At 42.4% G+C, this 17434-nt stretch overlaps 1 pseudogene; it reads right to left on the reverse strand.

Annotated features, from left to right (window-relative positions):
- Positions 1 to 1090: 1090 nt before the first annotated feature.
- LOC132364332 (histone H2A.N-like) lies at positions 1091 to 10700 on the reverse strand (annotated as a pseudogene).
- Positions 10701 to 17434: the final 6734 nt, after the last annotated feature.

Raw genomic sequence — 17434 nt, forward strand, 5'->3', positions numbered from 1 at the left:
GCAAATCGTGGGAGGCTTCTAGAAGTAGAGTGTGGTCAGAAGAATAAGGTCCTTCCCCAAAGTCTTAATTAGTCTAGATCCTAATCCCCACCCCCCAGACAAGTGAGTACGTTCCTTTATGTGGCAGATGTGATTGAGGACCTTGAGGTGGGGAGATGGCCCCGGGTTATCCCAGTGGAGCCAAGGGGATCACACGAGTCCTTAAAAACAGAACATTTCTGGCTGCAGAGAACCAGAGAGATGGCAGCGTGAGAACTTGACCTGCCAAGAATGGGGAAGAATTGTTTCTTCTTTAGTTGTGGAGAATTGTCTCTCCCAACACAAAATAAATGCTAGTATTCCCATCTCACAAACAAGACATTTGGGGCAAAAGAAAGTCAAACAACTTGTCCAAGGGCACAAGAGGTAGTAAAGCCTCAAATTTATATATATGTTCAGAAACCCATGATCTTCCTACCATATGCTGCTGTCTACTGGGAAGGCTGTTGGCAAAATAATTACACACATTGCTTTTTACTATGAATCAATAAGATAACAAATGCAAACTTGATATTAAAAAATTTACCAGGAGGTAGTGGGATTTCTGATGGACATGTAGAGATACTTATTCATCCGTTCATTTATAACTTTTAGTACAAACCTTCTCTGTATCTACTCTGTGGTAGGAATAGGTGCAGAGCCTGAAGAGAAAGGGGGAGAAAAAGTTTAGAAAGGAACATGCTGGTAGGGGGATGCCTCCATGCCCCTTAGCACAATGGTGTTCTAAATCTCCAAAGTCAAGATTTGAGAGTCTGGACAACTTTGACATCCGGAAGCGTTGCTTTTCCTGAACCTCTAATCGCTTTAAATTGAAAGTCACTTCAATCTCTTCCTTGTGACCTCTCTGGATCTTTGGTTTCATTGAAGTATGATCTGGGCAGCTTCTATGGAAATTTATCATTGCATTAAGCAAGAAGATACATTTTGATTCAGAAAAAACCTTCATCTCTTATTTAAGGTCCAAAAGCTAAAAGACATTTGGAGTAAATTTTTTTTTTTTTGAAAGTGCCTTTCCTTTATTTTTTATTTTTTTCACAAATTAAGTCCAAGACTAAAAATCCCAGAGACCAGGTGTGTCACACCAAGACCACCATTGCAGTGGGTACTTCTCAGATACTTCATCTTCCAGCTCAGCCCTCCAGCGGATCCAATTTTGTTTGACAAGTGTAATCTTTTCAACAACAGGGCCATTCAGATTCACTTCATTTATTCCCAAGCTCTTCAGAGAGCATCTCTGCTTGACTGCCTCAAGGATCTCTCTGCTGGTGACGGCTCTTCTGTGGATGTAGAGGGACAATCTAACCGCCTCTAGGCTAACCCGTTCCAGCCACCAAATCCTCCAGAGCTCCCAGTGCATCCAAGATCCAGGAGCACCCACTGAAGTCCGGGTGGGTTTGCTTTAGGATTTTCCCCATGCAACTAAAATATGCCTCCTTCTTCTTCTTCCTCCTCTTCTTCCCAAAGGTGGAGCTGGCCCGCTCCTCCTTCTCTTTGGCTGGGGTATAAGTTGTGGGCTTCTTCTTAGGGAATCGTAGGCCATGTAAGCAAATGAAGTGCACGTGGAAGACTTGTCTTTACTCTTCTAGCTCAGAGCGCTGGCCGTCTGGAGTAAATTTTAATGTGATTCGTCGGAAAGATTCTTTCAGTTTGAACTCTCTCCTAGTGTAAAAGGACGAACTCATTAAGTTCTCAAAGGTCTCCAGGAAGACAGTGACAATTGAGTGCTACATTGTGGCACTTCGTGTTTCTGATAAACGTTGAGAATGAAAACATGTTTGACCCTTTTGACATCACTTACCTAAACACAACACTTAACCAAAACAATTATGTTTGTTGACCTTGGAGCAGAGAAACTCTCAGCTTCCGGAAAGCTTAGGGAAGCTATTGTTCAAGTGTAAGCCTCTCCACCTGCCCTCTGCCCGTCTCTTCTGTTGAGCTGATCTTTGGATTTTACAGTCCTTTGGGATTAACCCCTAGAGATCTTTGTCTGGAGTCAAGTCTACCCTGAAAGTTGAAAAGTGATTAATATGCTTGTGTATCTCTGCACATATGAACGTCTAGAAGGATGTTTATGCACCAGATGTGGACCGTGCTTGTCCCTGGGGCACAGGATCACAGGCCATTCTTGCATCTTCACCCGAGGGGGTTACCTGGCGTGGAGAAGGAGGGCTTCTCTCCTTGCCCCTGGCTTTCCCTGTGCCTCTCCCTTGCCTTGTTGCCTCCTTTCCTCCTGCAGATAGCAGCTACGTACCTCTTCTTAGTGCTGGTGGGTAGGGCATGGGGGTGAGAGGAGGGGAAGTTGGGCACGCAGAGGGAACTGGTGGGGTGTATCCTGGGGTGGACAGTTTCCCTCCTGCCTCTTTGGGCATTTGTGGCAGAAGGGTTCTTGGTCCCGTTGGTCTGCTGGGCCTTTCTGTTCATTCATTCGACAGTCGTTGACTGAGTGATGTTACTTGCCAGGCGCTTCCTAGGCCCCGGGGATCTAGCAGTCAACAAAGCAGATTTCCTTCTTTCATGGTGTTTACATTCTAGTAGACACTTCAAAGAAGAAAATAAAAAAACTAAAATATGTATGTCAGGTCATGATAAGTGAAGAAAAAGACACTGGAATAGGGACTTTCCTGGAGGTCCAGTGGTTAAGACTTTCCACTTCCATTGCAGGGGGGTGTGCTTCGATCCCTTGTCGGGGAACTAAGATCCCACGTGCTGCACACAGTGCAGCCAAAAAAAAAAAAAAAAAAAAAGGACTAAAGCAGAAAGAGAGTGAAGGGAAATGAAGGGGAAGGGAGCTCCTTTTTATCGGTAAGAAGAAGGCATCCCTGAGAAGGTGATAATATTTGAGTAGAGACCTGGAGGAGGAGTGGGTGGGGCAGAGGGACGTGCACGCAGGTCCTGCGGTGTGGACAGCCTCCAGCTTTGCCAGGAACAGGAGATGGCTCAGTGTAGCTGGGGTGCAGAGAGGATGGGGGGGCGGGGGGCCCTGAGCCATGGAGAGCCTTGCAGGCCACCGTGGGGTGGCCTGAACTTGAGTGACACGGGAGCCACTGGGGAACTTTGACCAGGGAGGTGACTTGATACGATGTATTTTAAAAGAATCATTGCTGAGTGGGAAGACGTGGAGTTCGTGTCTCCCCACAACTAGGGCACCTGCTGGACGCTGGTGGGGGACCCCGGCGCCCAAGGAGATGGGAAGAACCCCCGAGCAAACCGGTAGGATGTGGGGGGACTGAAGGGGGAGCAGAAATGGATGCCAGACAGGACCGGCGCCCTGAGGGGTGGCTGAGAGGGGGGAGGGGTTCCCACACCTGGAGGGACCCTGGGGGCTCGGATCTGGGGGGAGCACACCCAGCATTTCCCCTGCCCAGTTGGCTGGGGAAGTCTGCCTGGCTCTCATGCCGGGTCCTACACCCTCAGAGGCCTACAAACTCCAGTGTCAGAAGCCTCAGGCCAAACAACCAGTAAGACAAGAACACAATCCCACTCATAAAAAAAAAAAGAAAAAAAAAATGAGACAGCAAAAAAATATGTCACAGTTGAAGGAGCAAGATAAAAACCTACAAGACCAAATAAATGAAGAGGAAATAGGCAATCTACCTGAAAAAGAATTCAGAGTAGTGATAATAAAGATGATCCAGAATCTTGGAAATAGAATGGAGGCACGGATTGAGAAAATACAAGAAATGTTTAACAAAGATGTAGAAGAACTAAAGAACAAACAAACAGAGTTGAACAACACAATAACTGAGATTAAAAATACACTAGAAGGAATCAGAAACAGAATAACAGGCAGAAGAACGAATAAGTGAGCTGGAAGACAAAATGGTGGAAATAACTGCTGAGGAACAGAATAAAGAAAAAAGAATGAAAAGAATTGAAGACAATCTCAGAGACCTCTGGGACAACACTAAATGCACCAACATTTGAATTATAGGGGTCCCAGAAGAAGAAGAGAAAAAGAAAGGGACTGAGAAAATATTTGAAGAGATTATAGTGGAAAACTTTCTTAACATGGGAAAGGAAATAGTCACCCAAGTCCAGGAAGCACAGAGTCCCATACAGGATAAACCCTAGGAGAAACACACCAAGACACATATTAATCAAACTAACAAAAATTAAATTCAAAGAAAAAATATTAAAAGCAGCAAGGGAAAAACAAAAAATAACATACAAAGGAATCCCCATAAAGTTATCAGCTGATTTTTCAGTGGAAACTCTGTAGGCCAGAAGGGAGTGGCAGGATATACTTAAAGTGATGAGAGAGAAAAACCTACAACCAAGATTACTCTACCCAGCAAGGATCTCATTCAGATTTGATGGAGAAAGCAAAAGCTTTTCAGACAAGCAAAAGCTAAGAGAATTCAGCACCACCAAACCAGCTTTACAACAAATACTAAAGAAACTTCTCTAGGTGAGAAACACAGGAGAAGAAAAAGACCCACAAAAACAAATCCAAAACAATTAAGAAAATGGTAATAGGAACATACATATCAATAATAACCTTGAATGTAAACAGACTAAATGCCCCAACCAAAGACACAGGTTGGCTGAATGGATACAAAAACAAGACCCATATATATGCTGTCTACAAGAGATCCACTTCAGACCTAGGGACACATACAGACTGAAAGGGAGGGGATGGAAAAAGATACTCCATGCAAATGGAAATCAAAAGACAGCTGGAGTAGCAATACTCGTATCAGATAAAATAGACTTTAAAATAAAGACTGTTACAAGAGATAAGGAAGGACACTACATAATGATCAAGGCATCAACCATAGAAGAAGATATAACAATTATAAATGTTTATGCACCCAACATAGGAGCACCTCAATACATAAGGCAAGTGCTAACAACCATGGAAGGGGAAATCGACAGTAACACAATAATAGTAGGGGACTTTAACACCCCACTTACACCAATGGACAGATCATCCAGACAGAAAATAGATAAGGAAACACAGGCTTTAAATGACACAATAGACCAGATAGATTATTTTTAACATCTTTATTGGAGTATAATTGCTTTACAATGGTGTGTTAGTTTCTGCTTTATAACAAAGTGAAGCAGCTATACATATACATAGATTCCCATCTCTCCTCCTTCTTGCATCTCCCTCCCACCCTCCCTATCCCACCCCTCTAGGTGGACACAAAGCACTGAGCTGATCTCCCTGTGCCATGTGGCTTCTTCCCATTAGCTATCTATTTTACATTTGGTAGTGTATGTATGTCCATGCCACTCTCTCACTTCGTCCCAGCTTACCTTTCCCCCTCCCCGTGTCCTCAAGTCCATTCTCTACATCTGCGTCTTTATTCCTGTCCTGCCGCTAGGTTCTGAAGAACCTTTTTTTTTTTTTTTTTAGATTCCATATATATGTGTTAGCATATGGTATTTGTTTTTCTCTTTCTGACTTCACTCTGTAGGAGAGTCTCTAGGTCTATCCACCTCACTGCAAATAACTCAATTTCATTTCTTTTTATGGCTGAGTAATATTCCATTGCATACATGTGTCACATCTTCTTTATCCATTCATCTGTAGATGGACACTTAACATTGCTTCCATGTCCTGGCTATTGTAAATAGTGCTGCAATGAACACTGTTAGACCAGATAGATTTAATTGATATTTATAGAACATTCCACCCCAAAGTGGCAGAATACACTTTCTTCTCAAGTGCACACAGAACATTCTCCAGGATAGATCACATCTTGGGTCACAAATCAATCCTCGGAAAATTTAAGAAAATTGAAATTGTATCAAGCATCTTTTCTGACCACAACACTGTGAGATTGGAAATCAGTTACAGGAAGAAAACTGTAAAAACCACAAATACACGGAGACTAAACAGTGCGCTACTAAATAACCAAGAGATCACTGAAGAAATCAAAGAAGAAATAAAAAAATACATAGAAACAAATGGCAATGAAAACACAATGACCCAAAACCTATAGGATGCAGCAAAATCAGTTCTAAGAGGGAAATTTATAGCAATTCAATCTCACCTAAAGAAACAAGAAAAATCTCAAATAAACAATCTAACCCTACACCTAAAGCAACTAGAGAAAGAAGAACAAAGAAAACCCAAGTCAGTAGAAGGAAAGAAATCATAAAGATCAGAGCAGAAATAAATAGAAACAAAGAAAACAATAACAAAGATCAGGAAAACTAAAAGCTTATTCTTTGAGAAGATAAAAAATATTGATAAACCCTTAGCCAGACTCATCAAGAAAAAAAAGGGAGAGGACAGAAATCAATAAAATTAGAAATAAAAAAGGAGAAATCACACCTGATACTGCAGAAATTCAAAGGATTGTAAGAGACTACTACAAACAACCATATGCAAGTAAAATGGACAACCACGAAGAAATGGACAAATTCTTGGAAAGATCCAATTTTCCAAGACTGAACCAGGAAGAATTAGAAAATATAAACAGATCTATCACAAGTAATGAAATTGAAACTGTATTTTAAAATCTTTCAACAAACAAAAGTCCAGGACCAGATGGCTTCACAGGTGAATTCTATCAAACGTTTAGAGAAGAGCTAACACCGATCCTTCTCAAACTCTTCCAAAAAATTGCAGAGGAAGGAACACTCCCAAACTCATTCTACAAAGCCACCACCACCCTGATACCAAAACCAGAAAAAGATACCACAAAAAAGAAAATTATAGACCAATATCACTGATGAACATAGATGCAAAAATCCTGAACAAAATACTAGCAAACAGAATCCAACAACATATTAAAAGGACCATACACCATGATCAAGGGGGATTTATCCCAGGGATGCAAGGATTCTTCAATATGCATAAATCAATTGATGTGATACACCATATTAACATATTAAGGAATAAAAACCATGTGATCACCTCAATAGATGCAGAAAAAGCTTTTGACAAAATTCAACACCCATTTATGATAAAAACTCTCCAGAAAATGGGCATAGAGGGAGCCTACCTCAACATAAAAAAGGCCATATATGACAGACCTACAGCAAACATCATACTCAATGGTGAAAAACTGAAAGCATTTCCACTAAGATCAGGAACAAGACAAGGATGTCCACTCTTGCCACTCTTATTCAACATAGTTTTGGAAGTCCTAGCCACGGCAATCAGAGAAGAAAAAGAAATAAAAGGAATACAAATTGGAAAAGAAAAAGTAAAACTGTCACTGTTTGCAGATGACATGATACTATACATAGAAAATCCTAAAGATGCCACCAGAAAGCTATTAGAACTAATCAATGAATTTGGTAAGGTTGCAGGATACAAAATTAATGCACAGAAATCTTTGGCATTCCTATACACTAACAACGAAAAATCAGAAAGAGAAATTAAGGAAACCATCCCATTTACCATCACAACAAAAAGAATAAAATACCTAGGAATAAACCTACCTAAAGAGGTGAAAGACTTGTACTCAGAAAACTATAAAACACTGATAAAAGAAATCAAAGATGACATAAACAGATGGAGAAATATACCATGTTCTTGGATTAGAAGAATCAATATTGTGAAAATGACTATACTACCCAAAGTAATCTACAGATTCAGTGCAATCCCTATCAAACTACCAATGGCATTCTTCACAGAATTAGAACAAAAAATTTTACAATTCGTATGGAAACACAAAAGACCCTGAATAGCCAAAGCAATCTTGAGAAAGAAAAATGGAGCCGGAGGAATCAGGCTCCCAGACTATACTACAAAGCTACAGTAATCAAGACAGTATGGTACTGCCACAAAAACAGAAATATAGCTCAATGGTACAGGATAGAAAGCCCAGAGATAAATCCACCCACATATGGCCACCTAATTTATGACAAAGGAGGCAAGAACATACAATGGAGAAAAGACAGCCTCTTCAATAAGTGGTGCTGGGAAAACTGGACAGCTACCTGTAAAAGAATGAAATTAGAACACTCCCTAACACCATACACAAAAATAAACTCAAAATGGATTAAAGACCTAAATGTAAGACCAGACACTATAAAACTCTTAGAGGAAAACATAGGAAAAACACTCTTTGACATAAACCACAGCAAGTCTTTTTTGACTCCTACAGTAATGGAAATAAAAACAAAAATAAGCAAACCGGACCTAATGAAACTTAAAAGCTTTTGCACAGCAAAGGAAACCATAAACAAGACAAAAAGACAACCCTCTGAATGGGAGAAAATATTTGCAAATGAAACAACGGACAGAGGATTAATCTCCAAAATATACAAACAGCTCATGGAACTCAATATCAAAAAAAACAAACAATCCAGTTAAAAAATGGGTGGAAGACCTAAATAGACATTTCACCAAAGAAGACATACAGATGGCTAAGAGGTACATGAAAAGATGCTCAACATCACTAATTATTAGAGAAATGCAAATCAAAACTACAATGAGCTATCACCTCACACCGGTCAGAATAGCCATCATTAAAAATCTAGAACCAATAAATGCTGGAAAGGGTGTAGTGAAAAGGGAACCCTCCTGCACTGTTGGGGGTATGTAAACTGATACAACCACTATAGAGAACAGTATGGAGGTTCCTTAAGAAACTAAAAATAGAACTACCATATGACCCAGCAATCCCACTACTGGGCATATACCCTCAGAAAACCGTAATTCAAAAAGAGACATGTACCACAATGTTCATTGCAGCACTATTTAAAATAGCCAGGACATGGAAGCAACCTACATGTCCACTGACAGATGAATGCATAAAGAAGATGTGGCATATATCACATACATACAATAGAATATTACTCAGCCATAAAAAGGAATGAAATTGAGTTATTTGTAGTGAAGTGGATGGACCTAGAGTCTGTCACACAGAGTGAAGTAAGTCAGAAAGAGAAAAACAAATACCGTATGCTAACACATATATATGGAATCCTGAAAAAAAAATGGTACTGATGAACCTAGTGGCAGGGCAGGAATAAAGACATAGACATAGAGAATGGACTTGAGGACCCAGTGGGTGGAGGGGGAAGCTGAGGTGAAGTGAGAGTAGCATCGACATATATACACTACCAAATGTAAAATAGTTAGCTAGTGGGAAGCAGCAGCATAGCACAGGGAGATAAGCTCGATGTTTTACGATGACCTAGAGGGGTGGGATAGGGAGGGTGGGAAGAGACTCAAGAGAGAGGGGATATGGGGATATGTGTATGCATATGGCCGATTCACTTTGTTGTACAACAGAAACTAACACAGTATTGTGAAGAAATTATACTCCAATAAAGATCTATTAAAAAATATAATCATTGCTATCCTGTCTATAATTTATTTAGAATACTTTAGACAGTGGCTTCCAACACCAATGACCTTGATTTCATTAAGTGTTGAAGAAATAAATCACTAACATATTACTGGGTATATTTAAGAATTCTATTCAGTGCTGCCAATAGAATAGGAATTGATGCTTTCCAGAGGAGAAAATAACCAAGTAGAGATTTAGGAAACTGTTTGCCCGTATCTCTGTGATGGATACAAATCTTAGTTCCCACGTGCAGGTGTGTGAGAAATGTCAGTATCTTCCCATACGTATACACATTGTATGAGCTCTGGGAGTTCCCACATATCTGGGTTTCACATAAGTTAGGGGGTTCGGGTGCATCCTAGCAGTGATTTTCCAAATGTGGTCCTGAGGCCACATCAGCGTGACCTGAGCACGTGTTAGAAACGCAGATTCTCAGTCCCCATCCCAGACCTGCTGAATCAGGAACTCTGGGGGCGGGGCCCCTAAATGTGTGCATTAGCAGGCTCTCTGGGTAATCCCGACGCCCGGTAACACTGGAGAATAACTCCATTATGGTGTCAAGTCCCGGGTGGGGCAGCTGGTCTGTGTTGCCCTCGGTCCACAGTCAGCTGAGGTCTCCAGTGCTCCATTGCTGGTCCACGCAGGCCCAGCAGAGACCCTCATTCCAAGCTGTTTCCAGTCAATCTCTCTCCTACTCTGAGCTGGTTTCTGTGCCATTCTTAGGTACACTGTGCCAGTGATAATTCTACTGCTCCTATGTCACATCGGGCTACAGGAAATTTTGTGGCGGCATTATTTAAACTCAGGCTACTTTGGGGCCTCTCTCAACCTTACAAAATTGTCCAGACACTTCTTTGTTACTTGTAGGCTTGGGCAACTCGTCCACACACATCCATTTCTCCTGTGGGGTCTTGCTGACTTCATCGTCTTCATTCAAGAATGGGAGGCCAAGTCCTCTCTGCTCTGATCGCCCCAAACTTAACTGCAGTTTCTGTTCCTACTTTGGGCTCCTAGATGGGACAGGTGCAGGATTTCTTCTCAGGATCCATCAGTGTCTGAACGCATTTCATTTCTGGTCTCCCTTCAACAATCAAGGAAATGTTTTTTAGCCTCAGGCAAGAAAATCTGCCTTGTTTTAGATTACCTCACCTATGGCGCAAGCTATCCATCATCAAGGTGGAATAAAGACACCTCGGGGAAATGACTGCAAATATCTTCCATCCCTTCACTGACAAAGCAACCGCTTTGCTTTTAATAATTAATGGAAAAATACAATTAAGACTGCGATGCATTTTCTTTTAAGAAATTTACCTGTATATGTGCCAAATACCTCTCTGATCCTTCTCACCTGCCCCAGATCTGGGAAGCCTGGACTTTATCCTCAATCGCAGTAACTGACATCGCCCACTACTTTTTTTTCCTTGACCACTGCCAAATCCTTCACAGGCCAGTAAGCCACGATGCCATGGGTTTTGTTGTGACTGCATCATTTACGTAGTAAGTCTGCTCTTTTTTGGTTCTAATTATCTTGCAACAATTAAAGTATTATTATCTGACATCAAAGGTATTATAAACATGAATGCAAATGAATAATTGAAACCTCTTATTTGGTTTTGAGCTGACCTGGATGATCAAAACTATGCTTTATGAGAAGTTTTCTTTTTTTAAATTTATTTATTTATTTATTTATGGCTGCGTTGGGTCTTCATTGCTTTGTGCAGGCTTTCTCTAGTTGCGGCGAGCGGGGGCTACTCTTCGTTGCGGTGCGTGGGCTTTTCATTGCGGTGGCTTCTCTTGTTGCGGAGCACGGGCTCTAGGCACGTGGGCTCAGTAGTTGTGGTGCATGGGCTCAGTAGTTGTGGCTCGTGGGCTCGGTAGTTGTGGCTCATGGGCTCTAGAGTGCAGGCTCAGTAGTTGTGGCGCACGGGCTTAGTTGCTCCGTGGCATGTGGGATCTTCCTGGACCAGGGCTCGAACCCGTGTCCCCTGCATTGGCAGGCGGGTTCTGGTTCTTAATCACTGCGCCACCAGGGAAGCCCCTATGAGAAGTTTTAAAATTACTTTTGGAATGAAACCAGAAATGAAAACTTTTTAAAATAAAAATTTGTTTACTTCTGAAACTATGTCCTCAGCAACCCCAGGGATACTTGGGTTCAAGTTAAGAATAGACTTTCTTTTCTTCTTTTTTTTTTTGGCTGCACCCTGCGGCATGCGGGATCTTCCCCCACCAGGGATCGAACCGCACCCCCTGCAGTGGAAGCGCGGAGTCTTGACCACTGGACCGCCAGGGAAGTCCAGAATAGACATTCTTTGAATATCTGGGGTCAGCAGTTTTATATTTATATGCCACAGACACCATACTTTTGGAATTGTGGTGCTGCTTGTTCGCTCCTCCTGCCCCAGTTTCCCCGTCTGTGTGAGATATAATCTGTGCATGTTTTCAGGGAGAGAGTGTGGTCTCATTTCTGGAGACAAAGAAGCCAGCCCTTGGATGTGAAATGAAGGGATTCCTGGGAAAGATGAGGCTGATTGCAATTGAAATGTTTTTGTGACAAACTAGATGTCACCCATCCTTGTAAACATGCGACTCGTAATTGCTTTTTTGAAGGAAAAAGTTGCACCAGCACATTTTTAGTCTTGCTTGTAATCCACCGTGATTTGGAGTGGTCAGACTCTAATCATGACCGCTTTTGACAGACGTTTAAAATAAGCCATCTTCTGAGCTCTGAATCTCACAAGGCAGCACGCAGAAGGAACAGTGCCAACAGCAGACCTTCAACATAGCCCAGACCTCCTGCCCTGACTCTGTCTATCGTGCACTTTTCACTCCCTGGAAACCTTTCCGCAGGGGACAACCATGGCTTTTGCTAACAGTGCTTGGACTGAGTCATGGTGTTCTGAGATTCAGGAGAGGTGTCAACTCCTTGCAAAGTGATTTTTCAAAGTTCTGCTCTTCTCTAACCTATGAATTGCTGGAGAAGCCTCTCAAGCTGTCTACTGGCTATGGTTTTTGGCCACATTATCACTCAAGCCAAGCTGATTAAGACTAATTTTGGTCAAGATAAATTCGTGCCTGGGCAAACAACCAATGTGCAGAGTCTCAACCAGATGCAGTTAAATCAAGATTTATGTTTTGACGGAGATGCTTAATAATGACTGTTGTATTCAACATAATTATGATGAACCCCTGGCAACATAATGTTCCCAGTGTGTCAGGCGATCCTAGAATTTATTTGCTGTATTTTTTCTCACTTTAGAGTTGCTCTTTGATTCTGGCACATTATTCTCTCTGGCGATCGTTTCAAATCAGACTGCACAGAAGAGGTTTTCTCCGGAGCTAGTAGGATGATTGTTGAAAAAAAACGTGGAGAGACAGATGGTAGACTTTATTTTACTGGCTCATCTGCTTTTGCAGGGGATGATTATACATTCAAAGTAAGTGGCACCAGAAGTCACGTCTAACTGAGGTTCATCCCACGTGTTTCCCTGCGGAGAACCTAAAATATAGTTTTAAGGACAGCTTAAAAACTGAGCAGGTGTGAGGAGCAGACCCTCTAGGACGCGGTCATGATGTGGCCTGGGGCTGGAGCAGAGGTCTGAGAGGTCTCTGGCTTTGACCCTTCTAGTCTTCGCGCTGCCTCATTATCAGATGAGAGTGTAGTTTTGGCTTGAACCCCTTGAGTGATGGCGTCCTCTCCATTTCTACTTTAGACAGTTCAACTGTGACATCATTCTTTCTTCTTCTGGGCCAATATTAACTTCTGAGTAATTTCTATTCATTCATTCTGGCTGTGCTCTTTGGAAGCAACGCGGAACAAGTTGATTTCCTGTTCTACCTGGCAGGTGTCTTGCACGCGAGCTAGAGTGCTGTCTCAAGTCTTCTGCAGGCTAACTGTTCTCCGTTTGGATCATTTCCCCGTTTGAAATGGTTTGGTTCCCGGCTCATAAGCCCTCCGAATTAGAGGAACTCAAAAGAAACAGAAATAGTTTAGTTTAAATTTGCTTAACCTGCTTACGTGGCACAAACAAATAGAATATTCAGTTCCAGACTCATAAAAATTAAAGAGGTGTGTTAATTTTGGTTTAAAAGGATAGAGCAGAAGCGGTGGCCACAAGAGACCATCTCTCAGGTTTCCCATTCCTGTCCCAGGAGGCTTATCCTTAGGTCCAGGCCTGTCTCTCTGTAGACTGTTGCTTCATGTTAAGGAGAATTAGTGGCTCTACCCTGGCCCTTTAAATAAAGTTGACCCTGCCATTCGTCACTCCAGACTTGGCTTATGAATGCAAGGGTTTCTAGATCAGAGGTTTCCGGAAATTTGATGCAGATTTAGGGAATCCTTAGAGACAGATTTGCTTTGGGGATTTGGGATGGCTGAATGGACAGAGCTGTTTAACCAGAGCCTTGTCTCTTTCTCACGTTTTGGAGTTTCACATTAGAGTTCGCTGGAAAATAGGCTTGGCAGCTGGAAGACCATTTATTAAGCAGGACCTTTACCCCTTTCTCTCTTTTCTTCCCCTAGTCGTCTCCAGGCTAGCTCTGCTTTCATCTCCCGGGTTCCGAAGCCGTGGGTTGTGTGCCTCACCAGGATTCATCATTTAATGCCCATCAGCACCTAGGAAATACTGTAAGAGGGGTGACTCAGGGAAGAGATAGGGAAGAGATAAGTAAAGCCTGGCAGTTTCGGGGAGGGGGACCTCAGGTGCAGGACTTGAGATTAGCATCCTTCTCATTTCATTATGGTTGGAATCACCAGCCTGTTGCGACCCTTCTCCTGCTTTATTTCTTTTTCTCTCCTCATGTCTTCCACGTAGGCACCCAGTCTAATGTGCTTGATATATGTCCTTGGTTACATATGATTCCCCGTAAAAATACGGAGTTCCTTTGCATGTGTTTGTAGTTTACCCCAGTGGTATGGTGGTGTCTTGTTTCATACGGGTTTCTGTCTGCAGGTCTGGTTCAATGTTGCTGATGCTATGGTGATTTCCACGGTAGGAAGCCCTCCACCCAGTATTCTTCTCCTCTTCCCGAGCCTGAACTCCCTGGTACTGCAAAGTCTGGGATGCTCGGCTGACAGTGCCTGTAGATCCGTGTGAGAGTGTGGGGTGTGTTCCCAGGAGTGGAATTATGTGTAGAGTCGCTGGCCACAGGAAAAATGGACGCTTTCCGCAGGAGATGAAGTCCTCCCCTCCTCATATTCTTATTAACACTTGGTATTTTCTGTGGGTCAAGTGGTTTCGATTTTCCTATTTCCGATTACTAGTGAGGTAGGGGATCTCTTTGTATACTTGTTAGCCAGTTGGGCTTCTCCTTCTGTGACTATTCTATTTTTCCGTTGCATTTCATGTCTTTTTCTTACTGATTTGGAAAACCTACCTGTATATTCCTGATACTAATCCCATGACATTTCAGATGTTGCCAATATATATATTTGTTTAATTAATTAATTAATTTATTTATTTTTGGCTGCGTTGGGTCTTCGTTGCTGCACGCGGGTTTTCTTAAGTTGCGGTGAGCGGGGGCTACTCTTCATTGCAGTGCGCGGACTTCTCATTGCGGTGGCTCGTCTTTGTTGTGGAGCACTGGCTCTAGGTGCCCAAGCTCAGTAGTTGTGGCTCGCGGGCTCAGTAGTTGTGGCATGCGGGCTCTAGAGTGCAAGCTCAGTAGTTGTGGTGCATAGGCTTAGTTGCTCCGCATGTGGGATCTTCCTAGACCAGGGCTCGAACCCGCATCCCCTGCATTGGCAGGCAGATTCTTAACCAGTGCGCCAGCAGGGAAGCCCCAGATGTTGCCAGTATTGTAAAAATTTTCTCCCTGATGTATCTGGGTTAGCTTGCTAATATTTGGTTTAAGACTTTTGCTGTCTTCCTTTAATTGCAGGTAAGAGTGAAAGTTGGATAAAAGAGGCTTTTATTGCTTTCCTGTGGAAAGTTCCACAAGGACCTTCAATTTAGTGACTTATCCTCCTGTGTATGTGCAGCCTTAAATAAATGTATCTTCCAGGTGTCAGCTAGAGCCCTGTCTTTGGAGCTAGGTGAAATTGCATTGAAAAACTGTTCTTTCAATTTTTTTGAAACTAGATAAAGGAACCCCCATGAATTCTGGGATAACGTATTATCAAGATCCCCTTTGATCTGGGGTTCTGTTGTTTCATATCAAGATGGTAACTGACTGTCCCTTTTCATTTGTTTCTAAAAGAAATTCACCCGCACCATGCATTTGACAATTTTAAGTTGATTATCTAAAGCTGAGGGAGTTGTCGCATGATGTCCCATCTTGAATCTTAAGTGTTTCTCCGTGTCCTCTCTGTAGCCCCTCAACCTCCATTGCTGTAAATCCTCCTTTCATTATGCAGAGCACTTTGGCTCTCCCCAAACTTAACGGGTCACTTGGACCCCCAAATGCTTAGCCAAACAAAATGTCCTCCTGTTAGACTGACACCTCTAGAAGTCAGCTGGGTTATAAACAGGTCCTGCCAAGAGAAATTACTCTTCAGTGTTGCAACGCCAATGAGTGATTTTGCAATAGACAACACCTGATGAGAGGCCAGGTGGCCGTTCTTCAGGATGTGCGTGCTTTTTGCATTAGGGAGGGGAGCTTCTTTGGAAGGGGAATGGTAAACATTTCCAGAGCAGAGTTGCCTTTGCTCTTTCTTCAGGAGCTAAGTCTATGCTGGTCTTAATAGTGCACGTTGTAAAAAGGATACGGATCTTGGGACCCTATATGCTCTGATGCTTGTCCACTGTGTGATGTTGGATGAGTTGCTTATTCACACTGAGCCTCCATTTCCTCATTGTCAAATAAGGATACTAACACCTACTTTGTGCGTTTACTTGGAGGATTAAAGGTATAATACAGAGGGTCTAGTATGATTCCTGACTTTGAGTAGGTGTTCATTACGTGGTGGGCTGTTATTATATACTCCATTGTGGCAGTGGAGAATTCCGGAAGGCAGCACCAACACCCAGCCCATCCTCTGGGAATGCTGCTGGGATTCTGGAGTGGAGAGTAAATGATGAGTGCTATTTGTACCAAAGTACTGGAGAAAATGAAGGTGAACTTCCTGAAATGTGCAATTGGATTCTCACAAAGCAGCTCACGTACCGATGAATGATCCTTGGTTTTGGGTTCTTCATCTTTTGAAATAATTTATTGTTATAAAGACCCTATTTGGCTTTGATTCCAGGTAATGGAAAGAAATCCTCAAAGCTCTCTTCGAGGCTAAAGATGCCCATACAGAAAATTATAAAATCCTTAGAATTCAAATAAACCTGCATATCTACAACACAAAAAACTGCAGCATCTTTGTGGGATTCAGGGTAAAACTGAGGGGTGTTTTTCATGTCTCTATATCTGTTGGGATTTGTGGGCACAAGAATTTTCAAACTTGCTAACTTGAAGATGGTTTACTCTATATGCATCTGCCCTCCCTCATTGCAATTAGTGCAAACAAGTCAAATGAAAATAAAGATGATGGTTTCAGTCTATCCTAAAAAAGAAGAGTTTTCATGCCACATCATCTGACTTCACTTTTCATATGTATTGATTCCAAACATGTGTGCACCAAAGTGAGGTTTTGTATGGAAAAAATAAAAATTTCTCTTGGCTTCTACAAAATTTTCAGCTAGATATTTATATGGAAAAAAAAATTTGGCCTCGTAAGAACAGCTAATATCATTTAATTAAATCAATGGTCTATTGAGTTCTTTCAGCTACTCTTAGGAAATGTAGCCAAGTGGACAATTTACATGATCAGTTTATATCAAATTAAAAGCCTGTATGCATCCAAATTCATGGTACAGTGAAATATAGGTTTGGCTGTTTGTGGAGCTTCCCGATTCTCTTTGGAATTAGTGCCCCTTCTCCAGACAGCCATAGAACTTGTTGGCTGGAGGAGCCCCGTATCAGATCGTTGCAGACCCCGGTTGTCTGCCCAGGGCCTGGGCCATGTGTTTCACCCCACTCGCCACCTGGTCGGTCACCCAGTCTAGATGGGCTGTGCCCAGCTGTGGGAGTGGAGAGAACTTTCTCCACTTGGGGGATTGCTTTTGCTCCCGAAGCAAGAGACACCCCCAAGAGCTGCTCTGTGGCCAGGCGTGTACAACCTGGCAGAGGGGCGTCCATCCCATTTTGATAGT

Source organism: Balaenoptera ricei, chromosome 4, assembly GCF_028023285.1.
Source record: "Balaenoptera ricei isolate mBalRic1 chromosome 4, mBalRic1.hap2, whole genome shotgun sequence".
NCBI classification, from domain to species: Eukaryota; Metazoa; Chordata; class Mammalia; order Artiodactyla; family Balaenopteridae; genus Balaenoptera; species Balaenoptera ricei.